The following is a 27,722-nucleotide window of genomic DNA, read 5'->3' on the forward strand; positions in this document are numbered from 1 at the left end:
CTCACTGGGCACGAACGGGGGAGGCACACTGACCCCGTCTCTGGAGCGGCAGTGCGGGCGGTTGACGAGTCACCTGAAGAAAGGTCCCCTCCCGGCAGAGCTCAACTGCTGGCCATAATTCGTCATGGTCAGGATGGCTCGGACGGGGTCGATGGCTCGTTCATTATCTTCGTGAGCGATTGTTCTCAAAGTGAAACGGCCAATCACAATAATGCCAAGTCATACGAAGTTTCGCGAAAGTGAAACTATCTACTAAAGTGATCGCCAGAGAAGACCACCCGAGGAAAGCTCCGTCTCCTCTTCAGATGACCATTACGAGTGAAGAGAAATTTCGGAATTGCGATTCCTTGAATAAAGGTACCATTTCTTTTTGCATTCATCTCACGTTACATTAGCGGTTTTATTTTCTTTATTTCGCTTGACTGGAAAGTCGCCCCTTGCGTTACAATCGCGGTCGCATTATATTCCGGTAAATACGGCATTGCACACCCGTTTTCAGCCGCCTGCAGTGTGCTTACGTGCCAGCCTGCGTCTGCTTAGAACTTTTCTCTTTCTCTCATTTTTTTTCCTTTTTCGGACGGCACCAGAGAGGTGTCATACGAGGCGGGTTGGTGTAAAATTTCGCCGTATAATCAAGATTATTATTACATTATTTTATGGGGGTTTTGCCAGGACCAAACCAATTGGTCGCAAATGCGGGTTGTCGCATAACCGGGGGACGTATAATCGAGGTTCCACTGTATGGGCACAAGAGTCAAGGCGCCCACTGGAGGATGAAGTGGAGTTACGAGCTGAGATTAGGGATCTGATTAGAACCACCCCTCTCCCTAGAAACATGCATCCAGAGCACAATATCAAAAGGAGAAAGGCAAAAGCTAAAGCACTCTTGCGGGAGATACAACAGCAGCATCAACTTTCGTAGATGCTGCCTGGGTGACAGGGAAAGAAGCATATACTGCCGTAGTAGCAAACATTCAAGGGAAGGTGCAAGATGCCATCACTGTCTTTACCAAGGATTCCATGGTGGCCAATTCTAAGCCAATTCCAAAGCTGCTATAAAGGGTTTCGATAAAGGCTACGTGGCCGCAGTTAGAGCTAAACTTATTGAAAACACTATGAGTATGAGAACTGAAATCCAATGGTTTCCTGCGCATATGGGAGAAGTGGACGAGACCCGGGCTAACCTCAATGAGGTTACTCATGACTTGGCACGAGGACTTACTAGCCGTCACAGTCACAACCGAGCCCGTCCACCACCAGGCCGGGGAATTTAGAGACAATTTATTAACATATAACGAGATAACTAAACACTAGTATCTAGGACGCAGACAGTTCCATTGCCACATTCACAGCTGAACAGGGTTCAGACAGTTTCAATGAGACTATTACAAACAGGAACTTATCCCATGCCGTACCACCTTGATAAAATTTATCCAGAAGGGAGGTCAAGAAAGATTGTCATGCGTGCAATGGCAATCATTAGGATCAGACACATGCTCACGGGATGCCCTGCCACTCTCACCAACCCTGAAGAAGAATGGCTCCATTGGAAGAAGATGCTAAAGAGTTCATCTTTTCAAGATCACTACGGGCTGTCCAGAGGGCCCACGATGTCCCTAAAGGGCTGGGCCTAACGGTGCCATCGTGGGTGCGGCCCGCCTCGGCTTGAAATAGTCGAGCCTCAGGACTTTTGTAAATAAAAAGTTTTCACACACACAAGAACAAGCGACACTCAGATGACAACGAAGCGGTTATCACGATCATCGATTGTCGAAATCTGACCTGCAGTTCGAGTGCATTGGCTATTTATAACATAGGGACCGTCATTTTCGGGTAAAACTTGATAAAACCCGATTTCACGATTTTTGCACTTCGAAAGAGCAGGTAGTGGGCGACACTGGAGTGAAATGTGACACGCACATCGCCCCACTTGCAACAGCGAATCGTGGTGCATTTGAGTTACAGTTAAACCTGCTTATAACGAACCTCCATATAACGAATTCCTGGATATAACGAAGTTTTTCGATTCCCCGCCGTTACTCCATAGAAGCACACGTATTTAAGACCTCTACGTAACGAAGTGGCAGCGGGAGACCCCCTCGATATAACGAATTTTCCCCTCCGACCACCTTGAGACCACCTAGAGATTTCGTCCAAAATTTTGTCATTTTTGCGCGAGCAACAACCGAAAGCACCTTCTCCGCCACAATGGAATGCGAAGCGAGCGCACGTGTGCGTGCGTGTGCGAGGCGGCCCTGCATCCCTCGACCCGGCGATCTTGCCGCCGCGGGCGTGACCTTTCCCCCTCCCTTCATTCAAATCTGATCCTGCCGCTTGCTGCAGCCGGCCTAGCCCGCCAAGCCGGCACTCTCTCCTTTTCCAGCTGATGTTGCCGACGCGCTGGTACACGCTGTGGCACATCAGACTCGATGAGCGCGGACACGCGCTGTCAAACGCTGGCGGCGTGTCGAAGCGCCGCTGGAGAAGCGAGCGAAGTGACCTTCGTGCTGTTGTCTATCGCTTCAACGCAAACTGAGTGCCGAGAACACACAGCACGCAGAAAGCTACGAGCCGCCGACGCACCTACACTGCTAGACTCTGCCCCAACGCAGATCGCTTTCAAGATACGGCATGCACGAACGCGCGCAGCCCCGCTATCCCTCCCCCCTCGCTCCCTCGCCGGTGCCTCGAGCGCAACGGAAGAAGGCGCGCTTCCTCCCTGCTTTTCTTGCGCGTGCGAGATTTAGACGCGGTCGTCGGCTCCCCTCCCACGTTTTCGCTCGCACATACAGCATACGGCGCGCAGCGACTGCGTTATCGCCCTGTATGGCCACGCTAGCGGCAAAAACACGCAGCAAGAACGCGCGTCAGAAACGCGCGCCAAAAGCGGCAGGAATCGGGGTCTTGCGGCGTGCCGCGCGAAATTGGTTCTGCGGCAAATGCCACGTGCCGCGAGATGAAGAACCAATCAAGAGCGACGAGGGTGACGTCACGGAGCCATCACAACCGGAACGCCGCCGGTCCGCGCCGGGTTTTCAATCGACTATTGTCGTCTCTCGCATGAAACAACGAGCGCTCGCGGTGTTGGTCGCCCGTTCGGAGAGCGCGGGAGATCTTATCGCGCTGCCGCGCGGCGAGACGCGCGTGCCACGGTGGCCTTGCGGCAAGGCGCTGACGCGCAGCAATTTGCCGCTCGCTGCATGACGCGCGCGTTTTTTGCCGCTAGCGTGGCCGCACCCTTATATACGGAATATCTATGAGCCAAAACCAATTTTAGGGCCACAACGCGTCATGGACTCCATCTTTATATAGCAAATACGGATCTCAAGGGCCATACTTTTGCTGGCGGAAACCGAAAATAAAATACGTCATAGTTGTCGCCCCCGGCACTTTGGGCGGCCAATGCCATCGTCAAGCCACCAAGCCAAGCGACATGAAAAGTCAAAATGGCTGCTCGGGCCGTTGCGGGGTGGCAGTTCGCAACGTATGATGCGGGAACGGTCCCACAGTTGCGACGCAACAGCGGGGTTACCAATGCATTGAGTTCTATGGGAGCTGTGCCGGGACCGGTCGAAAAACGACGTAACAGCTGGGAAAACGCAGCCCCCGGGAACGTAACAGCAAGGTTCTACTGTAACGCTATACGACGCCATTGTGACGCTCGCTCTTCGTTTCCGATGCCTCGCGCTTGTGCGAAATGACACGCATCCACGCATCCGGTACCTGGTGTGACATTCCGAGGATGAGTGCTTCGACGAAAACGGAAAACGGGTGCGCGTTACAATTGAGGGCGCGTTAGAATCGAGTAAATTCGGTAAACATTTATTTTTCGAATTTCCGTGCCGAACCTGCATATAACGAAATCCTCTTTAAAACGAAGTTTTTCGGGAATTTGTCAATTTCTTTATATCCAGGTTTAACTGTATCGCCAACTAAAGGCGTGCAGTACACTTCCAATGGCACTACACGACTCACTGTAAAACAGATAGGTGAAGAAGCTTATTGTAATAGGGTTGGTGCCAATAGCTAAATGTGTGGTGTGCGACAACCTGGGAGGAGATATGCTAGTACCAGAATAAGGAACTGAGTGTGTGCCGGCGTTTTCACGTGAGACGGGTGGGTGAGTATTGCGGGCAAGCTGATAGAGTAGGCGGCTACTGTTCTTGATCGCCTCTTCTTGTTTACATGCGATCTAGCGGCAGGAAAACACACCATACGGTCGTAGTTTGACGATGCCTTGTGTACATTGGTGCCAAAATATTGGTTTGAAGGGATTAAATTCATTTGTAAAAAAATCTGCAAAACTCTCACACCTGCTTTTTTCAGGACATGGCGGAAGTGTGCAGAGGAACATACCCAGCAAATTTTTTTTACGACCCTCGACGTCGAAAGATTGCCGAAGTTGCCCTTTAAGAAAGAGTAATGCACCAAGCATGGCAAAGGGAACTGTGCCAGCATGTCACAGTTGTGCCTTTTCTCATCTGAGGCTCTCAAAAAGATTTTGAGGCACCACGCTAGAAATTTGTCTCTGAGCAATGCACAAAACTGCCCCACCCTGCAAGACACATCAGCTGCCTATTGTAATGCATGCTTGCAGCACAGACTGTGCATGGGGTCAGCCAGCCGGACAATGACAAAGCCGATACACAACCCTGGCAAGCAAAGACAAAAATGGCACGCACCTTGAAGTGGTTCTGGGGCTTCCCAGGGGTGACCGCCAGCACCACAGCTTGTTGGCCAACACGTGTCGTGTATTCATCAATGGTTGCCTTCAGTTTCCTGCAGGTGTTGGGAAACAACAACACATGCCACTGTTGAAAAAATGTCGACGTTTCGCCTAAAAGGCAAAGCATCGATTGCAACAGCAAATTAGTAGACAGCTATACAAAGTAAGGATATTAGTTTTATCGGCCCGTATAAGCTTGTAAACATTCCCTTATTAACTAAATTAACAAGCATGGTGTCGCGCACACACAGGTAAACATGCACAGATCTCGCTCGATGACCGCGGAAACTCGCCGTCTAAACGCTGGAGTTCGAAAGCGCGGCAGCAGTAGCAGCGAGCGAATTGACCTTTGTGCTGTCTCTCACTTCAAGGAGAACGAAACAATTTTTAAATGCACCGCACTCGCAAACCTACCGGAACTGGGCATGGCGTACTTTGTCCACATCACAGATCGCTTTAAGATGTAATATGGGGTCCGTTTCAATCACGATTAATAAACCGCATTGAGAAAATACAGAAAAAATTCGCAAGGCTCATTCTTTCCCAGTATTATCGTACTGACTCTGTTTCTGAAATGCTTCGGTTGCTTGATTTGCCTACACTGCCTCAGTGCCAGAAATTAGCTAGACTTAAATAATTCCTTTTCTCGTTCTTAAAAGGCCACTTAAATATTGAGACCACACCCTACCTTGCTTCTAGGTAGGCTAGAAACATCAGGTCAATAGGTTCTCAATTCCAAAAGCATATCTGGACATGTCTATTCGCTAGTCAGGTGATCACCCAGCATTGCCTTTTGACATGCACATGCTACTACCTGCTGTTGTAAAACATAGCACAGGACTATGCCCGATGCTGCCGCTCGAGCCCATCTGGCACATCAGGTCACTCATTAGCAACTATCCGACTTGCAATTTTTTCAAAAGGACCGCTATGACTGCAGCCACCGACACCTCTGCTTTTCTCCGGGATCTCTTGTACATCTCTGGATTCCATATAGTTGAGTAGGTCTGTCTTTCCAAAAAGCTTTTGCCACGTTAGACCGGACCTTACAAGGCTTTACGGCAACTTAGTGACCTTAACTATGAGATTGCATGACTGGACAGCTCTTCACTATCAGCCCTATCACCTCATGACGTTGCGCACATATTCTGGTTGAAACCGTACTTTTCCGCCTCCTCCTCCCTGGGGTTTAGACTGCACAGAGACGGCGCTCCGCCGGTTGGGGAGGTTAGATGTTACAAGCCACCTCCTTGGACAAACGAAGAAGACTCCGCCTCCTCCTGCTTGTGTAATTAGACTGCACAGAGACGGCGCTCCGGCGGTTGGGGAGGTTAGATGTTACAAGCCACCTCCTTGGACAAACGAAGACTCCGCCTCCTCCCTTTCCTTGTGTAATTAGACTGCGCAGAAACGGCACTCCGCCCACTGGGGAGGTTAGATGTTACAAGCCACCTCCTTGGACTAACGAAGAAGACTCCGCCTCCTCCTGCTTGTGTAATTAGACTGCGCAGAGACGGTGCTCGACCCGCTGGGGAGCTTAGATGTTACAAGCCACCTCCTTGGACAAACGAAGAAGACTCCGCCTCCTCCTCCTCCTCCTTGTGTTAATGCGCAGAGACGGTGCTCCACCCTCTGGGGAGGTTAGATGTTACAAGCCACCTCCTTGGACAAACGAAGAAGACTCCGCCTCCTCCTCCTCCTTGTGTAATAGACTGCGCAGAAACGGCACTCCGCCCGCTGGGAGGTTAGATGTTACAAGCCACCTCCTTGGACAAACGAAGAAGACTCCGCCTCCTCCTCCTCCTCCTTGTGTTAATGCGCAGAGACGGCGCTCCACCCTCTGGGGAGGTTAGATGTTACAAGCCACCTCCTTGGACAAACGAAGAAGACTCCGCCTCCTCCTCCTCCTCCTTGTGTAATTAGACTGCGCAGAAACGGCACTCCGCCCGCTGGGGAGGTTAGATGTTACAAGCCACCTCCTTGGACTAACGAAGAAAATGACAATCACCAGGCCATTGCGCATGTTCAGCCATCTTGGCCGTCTCTGTAAATAGTCTGTTTATAAATTGCACTTTACTTTGAATCTATTTGACGCTCCATCACAATATGCACTCAAAAGATGGGCGTAATGGTAAAGTCTTCCGCCATCGAAAGAGCGCACCGTAGTGGTGCACACTCGATAACAAGGCGAGCGCGACCTCGCCTTGTTATTGGAACAGAGTCTTGGTCGGTGCCTGAAGTTTCTAACACTGAAATATTTCCTTCAGGATACTGCAGGGATCGTGATCCACATGGTGGAGGAGTACTTATTCTCGTGCATGATGACGTAACCAACACACCAGTTGAAACAAGTGGATGATTCATCAGTCTCTATTTGGTGCCGGCTGGCTTTCTCGAACGGGAGCAGCCTCATTGCAGGTTCTTTTTGTTGGCAACCGAAAAACAGAAGTACAGAACCATTTTTAAGTTTGTGAAGATCATTAACGTATGTATCCTCAGAATCAATACTATTTTCAGGTGACTTTAATATGCCAGATATAGTGACAAGATTATCACCCATCGTTGAGTGCACATACAGCTGCTCAGTCTACTTTGTATGAGCTAACACAAGAACACGGGTTATTACAGTTTGCTAACTTTCCCACTAGAATGGGTAGTAGCATTCCAGATTTATTTTTTTCGTAATGAAGTGACTAAGTGAGCTCAGTTATTGTTACACCAGGGATAAAAAATCGTGAAGTACTACTAACAGCAACTGTAGCGTGCGATAGGCATCAGATGAATGCATCATGTGTGAGAAAAGTTATCTTTTATGATAAAGGTAATTATACTGCAATGGGCCACAAACTAGACAAATTTCCGCAGAAATTTGTGTACTATAGTGACACAGTGGATATTGAAAACTTGTGGCATATATTCAAAGAGAAACTCCTTCCTTTGCAGATCAATGCATTCCATCAAAGACATTTTCCGCAAAACGTCCTCTATAAAAGCCTTGGATTAACAATGTACCTACTATGCAAATCTATCAAGAAAGCCCTGATATTCAGAGAATAGTGTAGAACCAAGAAGCAATATTTATACAGCGAATTGAAGATTCTCGGTTCCAAACAAAAGCACAAAATGAAAATGGCAAAAATTGAGTAAATGTTAACTCTTGGAAGCGAAATCAAATCTAATCCAAAATACCATACTTACTCGAACTATCACATACTTTTTTTTCCCAATAAAACAGGTCCAAACATTGCGTGCGCGTTAGAATCGAGTACGACCCTAAATCAGCGTTACCACATAGCCCTCGGCATTTAAAAATGGCCACCTTGCATGCGCTTCGAGTATAGCTACACTCTAGCCTAACTGCCGTAGCTTCCTCCATGTGCTAATTAGCGATGTGTTTACACATTAGTCTACCGTCTGTCTTCCCATTTTGTGCGTCTGCTCTATCACCATAAAGTGGTGAGTTCATCAGGATGCCGCATTTAAAACGAAAATGATCATGATCAATGATCAGACGAAAATTGGGCCGCATCATGGGCATTCGAAGAATCCGAAACTAGCGTGCGGCACTGGCGCAAAAAGGAGAGGATTTTCACGAGCAAAGCAACGCAGAAGGGTTTCAGTGAATCGAAGCAGGACGTATTCTGCGACGATCCACTTCGGCGATTTTCTTGAAAGCGATCTGCAATGGGAAGAGTCCGCCGCGCGCTGTGTTTTCGTCGCTTATAGGTCACGTTGAAGCGAGAGGCGTGCTAGCACGAAACCGAAGCAGGATGTATTCTGCGACGATCCACTTCGGCGATTTTCTTGAAAGCGATCTGCGACAAGAAGAGTCCGCCGCGCGCTGTGTTTTCACCGCTTATTGACTCTTTTCGCGGCGATCCCGTGGGCGCTGCCATGTTTGATGACGTGGTGACGCGTCCATTGCTTGTCTCAACTGCCTCCTTGTTTACAATGGAAGTGTATGACGCTGGCGCGGCTTAGAAAGCCTCTGTTTTCAGAGATATCGTAGGCGGTGACTAGGTGGACGACACGCTTTGATCAAAGCTTCAGAGAACATGCAAAAGCGATTTCGGAGCTGATTAAGCTATGTCCAAGCGGCGCGAACAGCGTATATGGTGCTTGTTCTAAAAGTGGGGCTAAATATGTATTGCAAGCTATTTAAGCTTTCCGATTATGAATTCAGTCAGGATTAGTGTGTTTTGCTTTTTTTTCTTTAATCAGCAAACATTTTGAAGCAGTGGCTTGTCAGTTTCACACTCAGTGAAGTTCCTCGGTGCGGCCACTATCTGATTATTTTCTGCCTAATCGCTCGCGGGTGTGCTCAGTTCCGATAGATTTGTTCTTGCTGCACACAAGGCTTGAAACGTAGCTGTTTTGTACATTGTAATACCTTGTAGCAAATATACATTACAGCTAGTAACTCGCTTACTCTTGTGGACCGTCACGAAACATTCAGCTTCGACCATTCGTGCGCCATCGGTGTAGTCCGTCATTTATTGTGTGTATACAGTGCGCATATATTTAAGTGTGCGCCCATTCACTTACTTGTGATACATCGGCGATAGAGTGGGCGTAAGTTTTCCTGCCACTTGGGACAAATGTGTATAGATAACGTGCGCAAAACTTACTATGACAGGAAGCGGCGCTACTCCTTTTGTCATTGTTTAACGAGTGGTACTCACTCTTGCTGACGTTCTGGGGATGAAGCCCTTTCTTTGAAGGTTAGCAATACAAGGCTGGCAGATGCGAAAATTTCTGTATCTTCGAAGAAAGCCGTACATCTCAGAAGTGCCGGTAACACGTTTGGACAGTTGCAGCAGCGGTCCGTGAACTTGGCCACGCAGATTCATTCTATTCCTTAACATGCCAGTCACTATTTTCGCAGCCAACTATTGCACACGTCTTCAATCCACATGATTCAATCTAGCATGATTGGAGCACAGTGTGTTAGCGAAAACTCAGTTGCATCTCTGACAGCTGATCGCACAGAAGCAAAGTAGAAGTGGTAATGGTTTCGTATTCGTGCGCGGTCGCTGAGGAGAGGTATGGTGCGCCGCCGTGAGCGCCATCTCGTTTCTCTAAAAAAAAAACTGCTCTGCAAAAAGGGTCAATAGGTCGCGTTGAAGCGAGAGGCATCCTAGCACGAAGGTCAATTTGCTTTCCGCGCTTCGACTACATCGCAATCAACGCTGCGCCTTTCGGACGAAACTGACTTGTTTTATTCATCGCAATTTTAGTGCATCGGTAGTAAATCTTTGTTTTTCCGAATTAGAGAAAGTTGAATTACTGTATGAAAGCAAGAGATGCGCGGTACTGTAAAGCATGTTTTTTTTTTAGTCACGGAAAACGGGTGTGTGTTACAATCGAGAGCGCGTTAGAATCGAGTAAATACGGTAAGTGTGGCACTACATTGGGCTCATGTGGTCAACACATCAAAAGATATTTCTGGTGTAGCTGCTCTAAAACACCAAAGCAAACCTAGTAAAGGATGATGTAGACAAAGCTGAATGTTTTCATAAATACTGTATTTACTCGTGTAATGAACACACCTCCCACTTTTCCAATCAAGAAGTGTGTTTTTTCTTTTCCTTGCATAATAAACACACCCTGAACTTGCTGCCGTGAAGTAGGAGAGACACGGTACGATTTGGCATCTGATATGGCACTGGGCGAGAATGATTGTATCGGACGCTGTATAGAAGCCGAATTGGATGCCGAATCGTACCGTGTCTCCTAATTTCATTGTGATAGCAATAATATGGGATCTCCAGGCGCATTTTTGTCATCGGCGCCGACAATCTCGCCTCAATCTTCCGGGTTCTGAGGGAGGAAAGCAGGTAGGAAATGCGCTGTATTCCGTTGCGTGCATGGTGCCAGGGGGAGAGCCGGGAGGAGGGCGGCGCAGCAGGGGAGGGAGGGGGGCAGTGCGCATGGCGCGACCGCGCACGTCTTATCTTGGAAGCAATCCGCATCGGCGGCTGAGTCTACCAGTGCGACGGTGGCTCACACCTTTGTGCGTGCTCCGTTCTCGCCGCTCAGTTTGCGTTGAAGCGACACATAGCACGAAGGACACTTCACTTGCTGTTGCTGCCGCGCTTGGTCACGCCAGTATCCCCGGTCATTGAATGTGATGTGTCCATGTTTGGCTGTGCGCACTGACACCATGCTTGTTAATTTACATGTTAGCGAATGTTCGCAAGTTTATACAGCCGATAAAACTATTATCCTTACTTCGTGTAGCTGTTTACGCATTTGCTATCACAATCGATGGTGCGCCTTTCGAAACTGTGATTTTTAACAGCGGAGCTGTTTAAGCTGGCCGTTAGTCGTCCCCAAAAAATGTGGGCCGATCCTGGCGGTTGTGCAGAAAGGGTCCAAGCACAATTGCACATACCCCTGTGAACTAGCGAAGCTGAGCCTGGCTAAGTCTAGCTAAGCATGGCTGGGACTACTTAAGCTTAGTAAGTCATCGATAGCCAACCAATAGTAAGCGATAATCGATCAATAATAAATAAATTACGGAAAATGCTGGGGATGACTTGGTAGTGCTTAGCCTAGCCCAAATACGTTGCCAATACCTTGCGATAGCCAATCGATAGGCAGGGGTTCTCAAGCATGTTCGTTCCGGGGAACCCTGCTAAGCTCCATGAAGCGCCAAGGAACCCCCCCCCCCCCCCCCAAGTTAACCGAATTAAATGTCCAAATTAAACTAATGTCGAATTATCCAGAGTATCAAGAAAACAATAAATGAATGCTTACTACGTCACCACGCTTTTATTTACTGATTGAATCAGCAAATACTGTTTCTATTTTGCACAAAAGCAGTGAGGAAGCTGAAATTCTTGTCATCTCATGACTGATTAAGGGTGTTGCGACTCGGGGTCCGGGACGAGAGACTGAGTCTTGAAGCAGGCGAAGAGGAGACGAAAGCTTTATACAATATGTACAAATATGTACAGATATAGCAGGAATAGCAGGTAATAGCTGGTAATAGCTGCCCTTAGCTGGTGATAGCTGGTCAAAGCAGTAAGAGCGCACCAGACCGACGGGGCGGCCGGTGGCGACTCTCTGGCTTAACAATGGGCCGGTTCTTCCTTAAATCCCCTTGGCGGCGGCTCCTCGTTGACAGGAGGAAGACGGGACGGTTGCTGACGTCACTCGCGTCGCATTGTGTCGTCGCGTCCCCCTGGCGACTCGTCGACAGGACCCCGAGGGACGGGTGGCGATGATGGCCGGGGCTGCTTGCACGTCGGCAGGACACAGACGGGGCAGTTGCCGAGGTCCCCCCGCGCCGTATTGTGTCGTCGCGTCCCTTTGGCGACTCGTTGACAGGATTCAGACGGAGCAGTTGCTGAGGCACCCGCGTCGCATTGTGTCGCCACGTCCCGTTGGCGACTAGTCGGCAGGACCGAGAGGGACGGGTGGCGATGATTGCAGGTGCTATGGCACAACAAGGGCTAGCAGCGGCGAAGGCCTCGCAACATCCTTCGCTTCGCAGCGCGGCCGCGGCGCCACGCCTTTATCTGCAGACACGCTTTTCAATACCGCGCGCACATCCGGTTACTTTTTCGCTATGGAGCTGGTCGCCAACAAATTGTCCGTCCATCGCGATGTAGCCGGTGCTCTGAATCTTTGACATTTTTGCACTGAGTCAAAGCACAACTGCTTGCCGCAACCGCTGCTGACGAAAGTGCGGCTGTTATAGACGCGATCATGGACGGCGACCTTGCAGTACAGATGGCAGGCGGCCGACGCACTCACCAAGTCAAAATGAAACCATCATTTGCTTCAACAAGTATGGACGATTTCGCAGTCGCTATCAATGCGATCATGGATGGCGACTACGCAGTTATGAAGGCACGCAGCCGATGCACGCGCACCGAGTCAAAACGAAACTACTGTTTGCCGCAACCGCTGCGGACGAAACTGTGGTGGCTATCGACACGATCACATATGGCGACCACGCACTTATGGAAGCACGCGGCTAGCCGCCAACGCGGTGTTACGCGCGGCGATTAACGCAATAATAAGGGCTTTGAAGGCACAAATAAGCACAAAGCATTCCGGCGTTGCTGTCAGTCCTATATCGCGTACGATTGCCGCTGAGGACCCTAGCGATGCGGACTTCGGCGCTTCGTTTTTGGACGCTAGCGTCGTTTTTGCTTTTTTGCGGCGTGCATTTGTGGTGCTCCGCACATTTTCTTTTATTCCTCCGACGTATACGTCAGTACACACCCTATCGGCACCTACCCTGTCTACAAACGGGAGAAATGCGCATGTTGGTAAGTTACAGCTTCCGAGATTTAAGAGCAAAAGCTTAGGCACACTGCCTGTTTTCGGAGGTTGGGTGGCTACAAGCTGCTTGCGGATTTATTGCACAGTTCCAAATTGCCGTTAGACACTGTGATTTGCTTTTTGACACTCGGGCATGGGTATAAGAAGTTCTGTGGATCGAGCACACCTCTTTTTCGCCGTTTTAGCCACTTAATTGGCGAGCGTGAAACCACAGAAAATTTAGCAGTGGCTCGTGGTACCCCAAGCAGGGGCCTGCGGAACCCCAGGGTTGCGCAGAACCCACGCCCTATATTTATGTCAACTGCAGGACGAAGGCCTCTCCCTGCGATCTCCAATTACCCGTCTTACGCTAGCTGATTCAGACTTGCGCCTGCAAATTCCCTAACTTCATCACCCCATCTAGTCTTCTGCTGCCCTCGACTGTGCTTCCCTTCTATTGGTATCCATTCTGTAACTCTAATGGTCCACCGGTTATCCATCCTACGCATTACATGGAAACGCCCGAAAGCCATTGGGCTTAGCCTAGCCCAAACGCCAAGACTAGCTAGGTGCCCATCAGCTCTGCTGTCTCTTTCGTATTGCGCCTCCAGTGCAAGCAATGCTAATTTTCTTTTAGAGGTCGCGATGCTCAGGTGGCTGCGGAAAAAAAATAACTCAAAATTTTACCCTGCATAATGAACCCTAACTTTGCACATATTTTTCGGGAAGAAAGTGCGTTCATGATGCGGTTATTATTAGTGCGTTCTTCCACTTTATTTTCTTGCTAAACTCTCTAAATACTGTTTTATATGCACCTAAGCAGCTACCTAACATGACAAACATAGTAGTCACTGAATCAGGCATATGAACTCTCCTCTGTAAGCTAGATTCACATTCCACCCTATGCCCCAATGCCATACCAAGTGAAATACTTTACACGTTGCAGCGTACACATTTCATCGTATTTGGCTATGATCATTAACAAGTTGTTGCAGAGTAAAAAATTACCGAAGGAATGGAAATTCGCCAACGTAACACCCATACATAAATCTGGTGACAGGACTAGGCCAGTCTCACTCCCATTTGCTGTAAAACACTAGAACATATGGTTTACTCTGGTCTTATTGAGCACCTTCAACAACACAATTTTCTCATGGAGGGCCAGCATGGTTTTCTCTCAGGCCTATCTTACACAATACAACTCGCTGAATTTCTGATCTATCATTAGGGTTCAACAACTCTGTGCAGATTGAGGCCATTTCTCTAGATTTAAAAGAAATGTTTTGACATAGTATCACATGATGTGCTGTCGTTTCTAGGCTTGTGTCAGGGTCACTATTCAGACGGCTTGAAAATAATCTTCATGATCGCGAACAACGCACTGTGATAAACGGCTCGTTATCATCCCCAGTAAACGTCTTATCCAGTGTACCACAGGGATCAGTGCTGGGTCCATTACTTCGGATTTTTATTATTGATTTGGCCGATGGAATTAAATCAACTATTAGACAATACGCCGATGATTGCGTGCTATATAGCCCGGTCATATGCCTACATGACACAGACTTTCTACAAACTGATCTGAACAAAGTTCTTTCTTGGTGCGATAAATGGAAGATGAATCTAAATGCAGCAAAGTGCTATCACATTCCTTTCACCAACAAGAAAAAAAAATTACACCATCGTCCCGTAGGGGAACCCTGAGTATTATGCGAAGCAGCCATGGGGTCGACTGAAGGCAGTTTTATCAGCTGTATAAACTTGGACATGCAGCAGCACCAGCAACGGGCAGAACTGTTGTCGAACCCGTCGGCGTTTTGCCCGAGTTCGCACCGAACGCACGCGGGGTTTGGTGACTGCTGCCGGTGCCTCTGGGGCGCCTACTGTCGCGCCTCTAACCTGAGCTGCTTCGCATTATTGCGCGCGGAGCCGCAGGTGTTGCCATTCGTTGCGCAATCCGGAGAGGAGAGGAGCGTCGGAGAGGAGAGGAGATGAGACAAGGAGAGGAGGGGGAGGAGGGAGGAGAGGAGATGAGACAAGGAGAGGAAGGGGAGGAGGATGCGCATGTGCAGTAGGAGTGTGGACGCCGCACGGCGGAGGGAAGGAGGGAGTGACACAGCCTGACAATAAGATGCTTCGCATCTAAAAAAAAGTACTAAGTGCATACCATATAGACGCGTGTAAGGGCCGCACTTTTCTTTTCAGAACTGTAACAAGGTGTGGCCCTTACACGAGACCAAAGGCTCAGTACCGTATAAGGGCCGCTACTAGATGGCTCTCTAGTAGAGGCACGAGGAAGTACACAGATTGTGAAAATCGGGGCACCGAACGCACTAGCTTCTCTGAATGGTGGACTGCCAAGCGGGGAGGGGGGGGGGGGGGGGGGTGCGGCCTTTTATCGAGTCTATATGAAATTTTTGACCGAGGAAATGATTCAAGTGGCAGATAAAATGAAGTACCTCGGCGTCACAATTACTGCTACACTGCACTGGTTTGTGTATGTGGATAATACAGTGTAGACCGCTTATAACATAAGTCGCCGGAGTCGCGAATATCTGCACTATAAGTGGTACAGCACTATAACCAAAACAACGATTTTCAAGCCCTGCACGTATGCAAAACATGTAGACCACGCATGTAGACACGCTTTGTACTATCGCGCGCACATCGCGATTACGTTTTCGCCAGTGAGCTGGCGAAAACATAATCGCGATGTAGCCGGTGCTCTTCAAGCTCGACAGCTTTGCACCGAGTCAAAACGAAACAACCGTTTGCCGCAACTGGAAAAAACCGTGACCGCTATCGATGCGATTATGAACGGCGACTTTGCAGTGCTGAAGGCAGGCGCCCGACGCAAGCACCGAGTCTGGACGAATTAACTACCATTCGCTGCAACACCTGCAGTCGAAACCGCGGTTGCTATCTATGCGATCATCGATGGTGACTACGCAGTTTTTTAGGCACGTGGCCGACACGCATACCGAGTAAAAACGAAACTACTGTTCGCCGCAACCGCTGCGGAGAAAACCACGGCCACTATCGACGCGATCGTGGATGACGACTACGCAGTTACGAAAGTCCGCGGCCAACGCGATGTTATGCGCGGCGGTAAACGCAAGAATACAGGCTTTAAAGACACAAATAGGCTCGAAGCATTCCGGCGTTGCTGTAATTCACGTACGATTTCAACTGATGGCTGTGGCGATGCAGATTCCGCCGCTTCGTTTCGGTTGGACGCTAGCGCCGTACTTTCTCTTCTGCGTCGCACATTTGTGGCTCTCCTCGCTCACCGAGCTCCCAAAATAGTCCAAATTAACCGAGGTGTGGCCAAATAAGTCCGAATTAATGAGAGTTTGCATTCAATAATGCATACGCTGGCTGGGAGCACGCACCTTGTTGAGAAATGAGCTCGCTGCCGCCCTTGTCGGCGAGATTTTCCCGCGGAAGCCGCATTATAACCGGTATTTCGTCTCACGTGGCTGCACTATAAGCGGTATGCATATACATGGAGTTATCATCATCATCAGCCTATATTTTATGTCCACTGCAGGACGAAGGCCTCTCCCTACGATCTCCAATTACCCCTGTCTTGCGCTAGCGTATTCCAACTTGCGCCTGCAAATTTCCTAACTTCATCATCCCATCTGGTTTTCTGCCGACCTCGACTGCGCTTCCCTTCTCTTCCATTCTGTAACCATAATGGTCCGCTGGTTATCCATCCTACGCATTACATGGCCTGCCCAGCTCCATTTCTTCCGCTTAATGTCAACTAGAATATCGGCTATCCCTGTTCTCTGATCCACACCGCTCTGTTCCTGTCTCTTAACGTTAGTCCTAAGATTTTTCGTTCCATCGCTCTTTGTGTGGTCCTTAACTTGTGTTCGAGCTTCTTTGTTAACCTCCAAGTTTCTACCCCATATGTTAGCGCCGGTAGAATGCAATGATTGTACACTTTTCTTTTCAACGACAGTGGTAAGCTCCCAGTCAGGATTTGGCAATGCCTGCCGTGGAGTTCTATGGGAGGGTAAACGGGAGTAGGAAAAGACCGCGTTGCAGCCAGTTCTGGACTATAAACAGTTACGATATAAGTGGTCTATACTGTACTCGTATGCGTTGTAGCTAGTTCTGCACTATAAACGGTTAAGTTATAAGTGGTCTATACTGTACTCGTATAACAAGCAAGGCAGTACAGAGTGCTGCACTTCTTTCTGCAGAATTTCAAGCATGCACCACCACAGTCATTAAAAGAGACATTGTATTTTACTGATATAAGGGCCTCAGCTGAGTATACATCCATAGCATGGGGTCTGTATACCGGAATCCTTAGAGACAAACTAGAAAGACTTGAGAAGCGCTCCGCAAGATTCGTCACGAGCAATTACAATTTTTGTGTTAGAAGCTGCAACATTGCAGATTGCCCGGGCTGGAAACCGTTGGCATAGAGTCGAAACATGCTTTGCTTAAAATTTTTTTTTTCAGATCTACCATCACCAAACAGGCATTGAGAAAAACAAATATTTCACAGCACCACATTACATTTCCAGCAGGAAGGACCATAGTAAAAAAATGTGTATGTACAAGTGTCGGATTAATGCTTTTATATTCCCTTTTCCCTCGCACGAATGAAGAAAGGAATTTTTTACCCTGGTAAATTGTTGATGCCACCAATTCTTTAAATGGTGTTAAAAATATGTTTGAAACATATACTTTTACGTTTCTTCTTTGAGAATTTGGTGTATTGGATGTTCCAAGTGCTTGTTTGTTCATGGCTTTTCTTTTTAAATTTTCTACAGCAGTGTTAATTGTTTATAGTATTTCATATACAGTAAAACCCCGATGATATGATCCCAGCTGGTACGAATTTCGGTGTGATACGAATTCGTAACATTCCCCGGCCGAAATACATTGCTCACAATATAAAAAAAATCGGCTGTTCAGAACGTGTTGCCGCGCCGCTGCGGATCATACGAACGCGTGGGCAATAGCGGCAGCGGCCGAGTCTGGGGCGACCAGCACTGCGATCTCCAATTACCCCTGTGTTGCGTGAGCTGATTCCAACTTACGCCTGCAAATTTCCTAAATACGATATACCTTAGCAATTCCTGTCATAAATGGACAACCACGAGAGCAAATGTTAAGGCTCAGATCTGTGGCTTGCTTCTGTTTTCGTGCAGCATGTGTGCCAAAAGGCCAGGAAATGATAGATGGCTAAGCAACAACCAGCAGAGATGCTCTGGAAAAGGAAACTACAGTAGGCTTCCCTTAATTCAATCCCTACTGAAGGTCCCGGCTGGCACCCATGCATTTCTATAGGCCCATACTTCCGTTATTTCACGGAGCAAGAAACCTTTAGGAGTGGAAACTTCGCCAGTTGCGGCGACCAGATAATGTCATAAGCCCGCGGAGCCACTATCATGCTGGCGGCACCTGGTGGCCGAGAAAGAACTTACCACCGTCTTGGTTGCCAAGGCAACCGGTCACGTGTGTTGCTCCCGTTCGTGGCCGCGCGCCTCACAAGTTCTACTGAGGGCACTCACGCGTCCCACCTGCATCCCATCTTAGGCTAGAAATTTTCGAACAAGGGTACACTGCACGTATCAACGCTGTTAGTATTACGGCCCTCGAACAGACACCGACAAGAAACGTTGCTGTTTGACTTAAAGGCCCAGAAAAACAATGTTACGGCGTGCGCGCTGAAGCGAAAGCCGAACGCCCGTGGCGTCTGCTTGGCGTCTGCTTTGAGCAGGAGACACGGGTGCCGCCGAAGAGAATGCGCCCGAGCAGCCCGCCGGGCTTCTGTTTTTTTTTTTTTCCGCTGCTGCTTGCATGACGTGCCGCAAGGTGCCGCCACTGCATGCGCCCCCGTCGGCGCATACTAATGTGACGTTATCTGGTCGCACGCGAGCGCCCGCGTTGACGGGAGTTTCTACTCGTAAATAATCTTCCTCCGTGCGTTATTTCGATCCTGAAGTTGGCCTTCGCTGGATAATTCGAAACTTGACCGGTCAGCATGTTCGTGCCTGACCCCTATGGTAATAATGTAAATAGCGACCCCTTTACTGGCAGCGCCTGAGTCGGCAGAGCTTGGGGCACAGTGAGTGCATTGAAGAAACGTCAAGTGCTGTCGAAAAGCCCATTTTCAGCTAGGAAGATTCTTAAGAAATAATGTCAACTCACAATGTCTGATTACGGCATTTACCCGATTCTAACAAGCACCTTTTCCCCCCTAAGAAAATTGAATCAGAAATTGCATTCGTAAGCTTTGCTGCGTAACTCAGCTGCGTATGATTTGCTCCGTAACACAGCTGTATTGAGGCCAAGCTGACTTTCAAAAATATGCGGCAAAGCTGACTTTAGTAAAGCAGCCGCCTGTGCACCACTTATACCACTGCCAATTTGTTTTTATTTTGCTAAGAAATTGGGTGCCCGTTAAATTTCTGCTTTGTTTAGGAGCTTTAATGTTACCTGTACGTTAGTTTTCTACACACAGAAACCAGCGTGCATTTGATTCTGGGGCATGGTAGAATCGGGCAAATACTGCCAAATGAATGAGCAGTGTACTTCCACATGTTTTTCTGTATCTTGTTTAATTTGGCCCAACAGATAATATTATCAGTCCCGTGAGGGTCTAATTAATGGAAGTTGACTTTACAGGGGTGCCTCAGATTCCTGAATGATCCTCAGAAGTTATCTCCTCCACTCCTGGAGTTTGTCTGTTTCCAGCCTACACTGATGAAAGATGCGAGAAACACAGATGACCAACTATTTCCCCTGAACTCAGTGGTATAAAACTGCGCTAGTTGGTTTATTTGCACCTCGAAAGACGAAAACAAGAGAGAAGACAGGACAAGGCAGTTGTCCTATCTTCTTCTCCCTTCGTTTTCGTGCACTAAAACAGTAGTCAAGATGTGAACAAAGCCGCATTACACTCTGGTCCAAAATGCGCCCACGTTAACCCTTGCACTAACCATGAGGGCCATACCTGAGCAGGCGAGTCTGCTGGCGCTTGCGAATGGAAGGGTTTGTCTCAAAGGTGTGCGGCCTCTTGCGTTTTTTCCCCGTGGCTATGGCTGCAGCTGCAGCCACCCCAATGGGACCTGAGGGAAGAACAGCAGGGGTTGAGAAAGTGATGCTCACCATTGCACTGCACTTCCCCACGAATGACAATGAGGCACATGCCATCCCTTTTGCAATGCAGGACGGGGGAAGGCCCCAGAAACACCCCAAATAACATATCATTAGCTTGACAACAGGCAGCAGGACAGTCTCTCTGAATCATGTTGACTTTATGATGTGCACCGTGGTGCGTTAACATACATCATCCTTGCCAGCTAACATTGTGATCAGCCTGCATGCGAGTCTCTCAGTTTGATTGTCTGGTGTGGATAGTGGCCTAGACAGAGAGAGTGAATAAAATGCACTGACCTGCTGCTGCCAGCTGGGTGGTGACATCGTCGGCAACCGTCGACGAGGACAACAGGTCCGAGTCGTCGAAGGGGCTGTCTGGGCTTGAGGGCGGGTCGCTCAGGTCGTCGGCTGACATCATCGAGTGACTCACAACAGCCACACTGAGTGACTGCGTCAGCTCCCCTCCACCCGTGTTCATCCTCCAGCCGGGGGCCGGTGGGGGGCGTTCAGCCACCACCTTGCCCGTCGGCTGCACCAGAAACACACCAATCTCTGTCAACTCTGGACCTGTTCTGCCACTCATTGTTGTAACACTGTGGCACCATGGCGAACTTGGTAACCATGCAGATAAAGCTCAGCAAGAACAGTCTGGTCAAATGATGCAGCTTACAATCGCGCTCTTGTATATGAACTGCTAATCTGATGACTAGCTATACACATTTACAACACTTGAATACATGGGATACATACTGTGAGGTAAATACTGTCTCATGCAACACCAGAAACATAACAGCCCTGGCTAGAGAGACAGAAACTGATGACAGTACTGTCCGCATGCATTTGGTCTGTGCTGCTACATTAATTGCCTGAAGCCTTTCTCTTCAATAAACAGTGGCATTCATGACTCAAGCTGCATCAGCATTGTACAGCCCAGCCCACATTGTTCTTTTGGCACCTTTTCACTACTTAGCCAAGATGAGTTGGCACATGGCAAAGTGTTATGCTTAGGTTTCTGCGCATACTGAGCTGCACACAGTAATAACTGTGCAACCTCATCGATAACTCTCTAGGGCATGCAACAGTACACATCGTCCGCACCTATATGTCCCCAGCATGACTACGCATCACTCAGCCACTTTCTACAAGTTCAATAGTTTAAGGCTACCACATTTTACTTTATTTATTTATGTTTATTTAGACGATACTGCCAGCTGCCTCTCGGCAGCCAAAGCAGGAGTGGTGCATTTGTCAAGAGTAGCATTGAGACTCACCATCGAAACATTCGCATCGCTTTAAACACAACAGAAAGATGAAGAATGAGCCAAAAAAGAAAAAGCACATGGGTTAAAAGAAAGAAGTTGAAAGTCGTAGTTTTTTACAACAGCGGATTGCTACCAAAAAAAGAAAAAAAAGAAACCAACCGGAAGAAACTTTACTACATAAACTTATTCACTTGGCGTAGATGATGACACAACAAATAAAACTGAGAGAACAATGGACCAGTTAGTGACGTTTCATTCAGCAGGTTTCATTCCACGAGGAGGTTTCATTCCACGACTGTTCTAGGAAGCAACCAGTAGCGGTAAGTATTTGCACATAGGTACTATTCGTGACCCTAGTAGAGCACTTAACGGGCTGAATTTTTCAGCATGGGCCTGTGGATGACAGCCTAAGCCTGGCCTGAGCCTGTACTTGTGTGAACAGGCTCGACCCATGACTGTAAGAATTAGCCAAGACCCGAGAGAGCTCAGTGTAGCCACTTGAAAATATGACTGCTATGGTGGTGTATCCAAAAACATTGCAATAAAACTGGAGTGGCAATAAACATTGCAAAAAACTTTTTCTGACAGACTTGCCAGAGCTAACAGCTAACAGTACTGCTAACATAAAAAAGGCCGACAGAAGCAAAGGCTGGGTTAAAAACTTTATGTTGTAAACACCACTCATAAACACCTCTAAGAGAAAATATAAGCGCAGCTTGCACAAAGTTGTGCAAGGCTGGAGAAACAGCGGAGCTGGTGATCACCTAGATTCTTCCGGTTTCGCTAGGCTTGGCTAAGTTTTGCTAGGCTCCGGATGAGCACGTAATCGCCGCATTCGTACTCGGCTGGCAGCACGACGAGCTTCCAGCTGAGCGGCTTCTTCTTCGGGAGTCTTGTACTTCTTCAGCCGTCCCGTGTTACATTTACTCGGTGCGAAGTCTACGAGAGCTGTGTGTGTCGCCGTCGTGGCCACATGATCTATAAAATCAGTGTGACGTCATGGCCAAGCTTCACAAAGTGTCGAAATCACTAATCAAAGCAAGAATTGCGGTGCAAAGCAATGACATGGCTGGTTGAAGCTGGTAAGTGATTGCATTTACGGAGCGGGTCTACTGGAATGCGGTGTCGCATGGCAACAGAGTGGAACGTGGCGACGGTGGTTGCAAGCTGCGCTATGCAACGCACAGTTACATCATTCCTGGCACGGCGGCGGAGGAGCGTTGCTGGAGCTAGAAGCGAAGCGCAGCTGTGGTAGATGGTTGCTAGGCAACGCAGGTGACATCATCGTTCATCGAGGTTTTTTGTTAACGCATTACGGACTGACAGTCGACTTAAACTGCTCCGCCGTTAAAAAAGTAGCAGCTTATCCCAAAAGTGAAGCAGTCACAAGGATAACAAGGTTTAGTGTTGTGCTCAAGAACTTGCATTCAGCAGGTTTTATTCCACTAGCAGGTTTGATTCCACTACTGTTCTAGGAAGGAATCAGTAGCAGTACTATTCGGGACCCTAGTAGAACACTTAATGGGCTGAATTTTTCAGCATGGGCCTGTAGATGCCAGCCTAAGCCCGGCCTGAGCCCGTACATTCGTGGAATGAAACCTGCTGAATGCAAGTTCTTGAGCACGACGCTAAACCTTGTTATCCTTGTGAAATGAGACCAAATGTCCCGAGTTTGTCAGCACTAGCTTGACCTTGACGTTTAATGTCCCTCTCTCTGAGACCGCTTTCCGCTCAGACGATGTGGTAAGCACACAGCTGTTAAGGCAGCATGTTGAACTATGTGCGCACATAACTCATGCCACCAGTAGAAAGACATGCTGCTCTGGCTCCATCAGAGCCGAACGAGTAGAGCTTGCGGGCTATTTTGTTACTCGGTGAGGAAAAAGACAGAACAACAGCTAGCCCCATTTCAAATCTTGCGTGAGGATAAATTAGTGTGACTTGGCTTTGACGTTGTTGCCACTAAACAGACTCCACATCTCTATATACCTCTTCTAACCCTCCACGCGTGGGTGGGATGTGCGCATCGATATCATTACTGCACGAAAGTGGCAGCGCAAATGCGCTCTTGTAAACAGTTTTTATAGGAACAAAATTATAAAATTACATTGGGTGCAAAAATAGCCAAAATTTCAAATGCACATTTTTAAATTTAGGCATGAAAATAATGACAGTAGGAAAAGAACTGCCACACCAACCCTCCCGAGCCCAAAATAACACTTCTCAAGCATAATTGAAGGCCAATGAAGAACATTGCGAATCCAGTTAACTTGAAGCCATCTTCGAAGCATATGCCATAAATGAAAAGCGGTGAAATGACACAATTGCAATAAAATAATGATATCAAGATTGATAAACTAGCGCAATAGCAAAAGCGTTAGCTGTTAGACAGTATGCAGACATTTTTTTAGTAGAATTTTCTTTCTTTCGCGTGAACAAAGTTTGTTTTGCTGTGAAAAAAAAAAACAATAAGAATTAGACTTCTTACATAAAAAAAAATTGCGGCAGAACCTATCTCACAATGACTGTCGACGGTAATGCGTTTGCATTGAATCAATGTAGCAACACAATGTTATGCCACTGTCTTAAACGAGTTATCTACGAGTTGTGTAGTGCAGCGGGATTCCTCTTTCGTGCTTCCCTAAAGACATTCGCCGCCATCTGGCACTACCGCAGCAAAGCCTACGCGAGGCCTGTAAAACGCATGGAGTGACGGTGCATGCAAACGCCGAGAATTGTGTCCCACAGCAACTGGGCTCCTGTATCGCGCTTCTTTCTCTGCCCCCACTGCACCATCTAATGGCGCTGCCGAGATGTGACCTCCGAGATGGGAAGCGTGGCGCACCGGTGCCTGCAAACGCTGAGGATCGATCCCTCATCTGCCGCCCACTCAGAGGCACACACTCCGTGACCTAAATTGGCGAGAGGTTAATTGAAGCGATGCACGTACCTAGTCCATTTGTGGCGCAGCCTGCTGAAGCATTGGGTTGCTGTCTTTGTGACGTTGGTTCGATTCCACCGAGGATCAAAGAAATTTAAGCAATGTTTTCTGTCATTATAGAGCAGCGCATTCTCAGTGGTCATTCCTTAGTTGGCATCAAAAACGTTCATTTACGACTGGCACACACCTACGGGCATGTGACACAAGTTGAGATTGTTGTAGGGCCCTTGGACAGAGGGAAATGAAGTTACACAGACATAGACACAGATGTGTGAAACACATTAAAAGGAAATAGAAGTGTACGTTAACCTTCTTAGTCCCACACTTTTCAGGGGTTATGCATCTATCTATGTACCTTCCCGCCTAACCTGGTCACTGGGTAGTCCATGGTCAATTTGATTAGCGCAATGAGCTGCTGTGCTGAGGAAACAGGGTTTGAAACTAACCATAAAACCAACTTGGGTCATTCAGTATGTGGCAATGCGTGTATACGTGCCACTCTTCAATAAACCTCTTTCACACCGCGGTTCGAAGAAACTCCGTGCACTGGGTATGTGCCACTCGGTCTGCGCTGGTCTTCCATGAATCTTGCTGCTGCCTGCCACTGGGTATGTGCCGCTCTTCAAGGACCGCCTTTGATGCCAACTTGGGTAACTAGGTGGTATATGCCAGTGGGAATGTGCCACTCTGCAATGATGAAACAAGACACCTTAAGTTTCTCTGATGGCGAGCGGAATCGCGTCATGCGGGTTCCTCAAGGACAGTCCGTGCCACAAGTGACCTGGGTATGTGCCGATTTCAATGCTTTCACGCCAACCCCATGATTGCAGTGGGGATGTGGCGCTCCCCAACTTGGGCCACTGTGTTGTGTGACCAATGAGGGGACGATTCTCAGTGTTGGCAGGTGCTGGCACACCCATCTCGGAGGCCACATGCACACTTCTCAGCAGTGCCACTAGATGGCGTGTCCAGAAAGAAGTGCTAGTTACCACATGACGAGTTTCTTGGCGTTCGCATGCACCGGCGTGCCATGCATTTGAGGCCAAGTGCAGGCTTTGCGATGGCGGCACTACATAGCACCGAGTGTTTTTAGGGAAGTGTTTTAGGGAATTCTGTTACAGTTCACGCCTAATAACTTGTAGCATTACATTGTGTCGCTACCCTCCATAGTCATCGTAAGATGGGTTCCATTGCATTTTTTTTGATAAATTAGTTAATTGCCACAGGGGCACAGTGCACCTCTGTGCTGCTCTTCAACGAACCCTTGATGCCGACATAGGTCACTGAGGATGCAAGACTGGGTACGTCAAACCAAGTATGTCCTGCTCTTTAACAAACCTCTTTGACACTGGCTTGGAGCATTGGGTGTGTGCCACTCCTCAATGAACCTCTCCGACATCAACTTGGGCCACTGGGTATTTGCCAATAGGCATGTGCCGCTCTTCAATGATAGTCTTTGACGCCAACTTCGGTAACTAGAGAGGTGCCAGTGGGAACGTGCAGCCTCTACGATCCCAAAAAAGATCCATTTAATTTCTCCGATGCTTGGCGGAATGAAATCCCTGCTGTTGAAGACAGACTTATTGCGGTTTATTGATCAAACAGCTGACCAAGATGGCACTGGCACAAGCTGTTGCGTCACATGTTCTCAACATATTCTTTCTATGCAATTGTCAACAAACTCCTGCGGCCACATTGCTTGTGTTTGCTTTCAGGAGGCAGAGTCGCTGTACATCAGTCTTGCTGGCCATTTGACAATAGCACCAGGAAGGACCGTGCAATACTGTCTCCTCCTGGAAACACTTTAACGCAAGGGCTGATATTCCACGTTTTAGATGGCATGTTTATACCCACAAGAAGATTGTCGGGCTGTTAGTGTGAAGACAGCATCAGCTTGCAGTGTTGAACAGTGTGAAGGAACAGGAACTATCCAGCTTCCTCCATTTCCATAGCAGCTGAAAAAGCTTTTTCTGATACTGGATACATCATCGGGGCGACTGCACCAGCTGGTGCAGCTGCACGTAGCAGTCTTTCTCAATGGTAAAAGTGCCATGCTTGCTCAAAGCCGCCGAGATATTCAACTGTAGTTTTGAGCACTGCTTCCCTGGTAGTGTTCAGTCTCCTCACTGCAGTGGAGGTAGGAGGAGTGATGATTGTGCTGCAGCAAATTCTGTGTCTCTCAAACTGTGTTTACCATTGGGAGTAATGCACAGCTCATCGCAACGATTGACTCGTACCCTGCTGGCCTTTGACGTCAGATCTGTGTTGTGCATTGACTGATTTGGCGCCTCATGGAAGACTGTACGTGTAAATGGGCCATTCCATAAACAACTTCTCAGGTGTCTTCGTTGAATGTGACCTCTGTATTAGTCGCGATTTCTGAAGTCTCTATCACAATCGCTCATCACTCACTTGCATTCACTGAGCCTGCTCTCTTCCTCAGTGAGCACGCTTTTTCCAACAGTGGTAAATTTTGCCACCGGCCTGCAGCTGCTCTCTGGAGCCCTGTACAAGTACCACACCTTGGTGTACTGTGTTGATGACTGGAGCAAGGCTGACTGGGGTCGTCGACATTCTCATCTCCGCGGTAAGAGGCCAACTTCTGGTGCGACTTTCTGGCTGTCGAGACAAGTTGATTGGGAACGGAGTGAATGATTTCAAGTACAGCATGGTATAGACAAAGCTGGGCGACCCCTTTGGCAGCACGACAAGCATCATTGGAATCCTCTTGGTGTTGGTAATGCCCATTGCACCAAGTCACCACTTCTCCATCGAGTCAACAATTCCCTATGCGCTTTGCTTATATCATCATCATCAGCCTATAGTTATGTCCACTGCAGGACGAAGGCCTCTCCCTGTGATCTCCAACTACCCCGTCTTGCACTAGCTTATTCCAACTTGCGCCTGCAAATTTGCCAACTTCATCACCCCACCTAGTTTTCAGTCGTCCGCTACTGTGCTTCCCTTCTTTTTTGATCCATTCTGTAACTATAATGGTCCACCGGTTATCCATCCTACGCATAACATGGCCTGCCCAGCTCCATTTTTTTTCGCTTAATGTCAATAAGAATATCGGCTATCCCCATTTGCTCCCTGATCCACACCGCTCTCTTCCTGTCTCTTAACGTTAAGCCTAACATTTTTTGTTCCATCGCTCTTTGTGCGCCTTGCGTGCTCATATATGCTTCCTATATATAATTCCATATGTGCTTTACAAAATGCATGGGACTCTTCTTTACTTGCACCTGCCAGAACTTCATCACCTTTTGTACTGCCTCACGTCACGAGCTCGGAGTAGCACCATCATCGGCCTCAGCCTTATAGTTGAAGAAACGATGGAACCCAGCCTTAAAGACACAAACACCAGGAGAGAAGTAGGTGGACACACGCT

The 27,722-nt window shown here is 48.2% G+C and overlaps 1 pseudogene; it reads right to left on the reverse strand.

The window, feature by feature from the left end:
- Nucleotides 1-27,722, reverse strand: part of LOC119434993 (DNA-binding protein P3A2-like) — a 157,478-nt pseudogene that overhangs the window by 110,537 nt on the left and 19,219 nt on the right.

The sequence above is a fragment of the Dermacentor silvarum genome, unplaced genomic scaffold (assembly GCF_013339745.2).
Source record: "Dermacentor silvarum isolate Dsil-2018 unplaced genomic scaffold, BIME_Dsil_1.4 Seq365, whole genome shotgun sequence".
NCBI classification, from domain to species: domain Eukaryota; kingdom Metazoa; phylum Arthropoda; class Arachnida; order Ixodida; family Ixodidae; genus Dermacentor; species Dermacentor silvarum.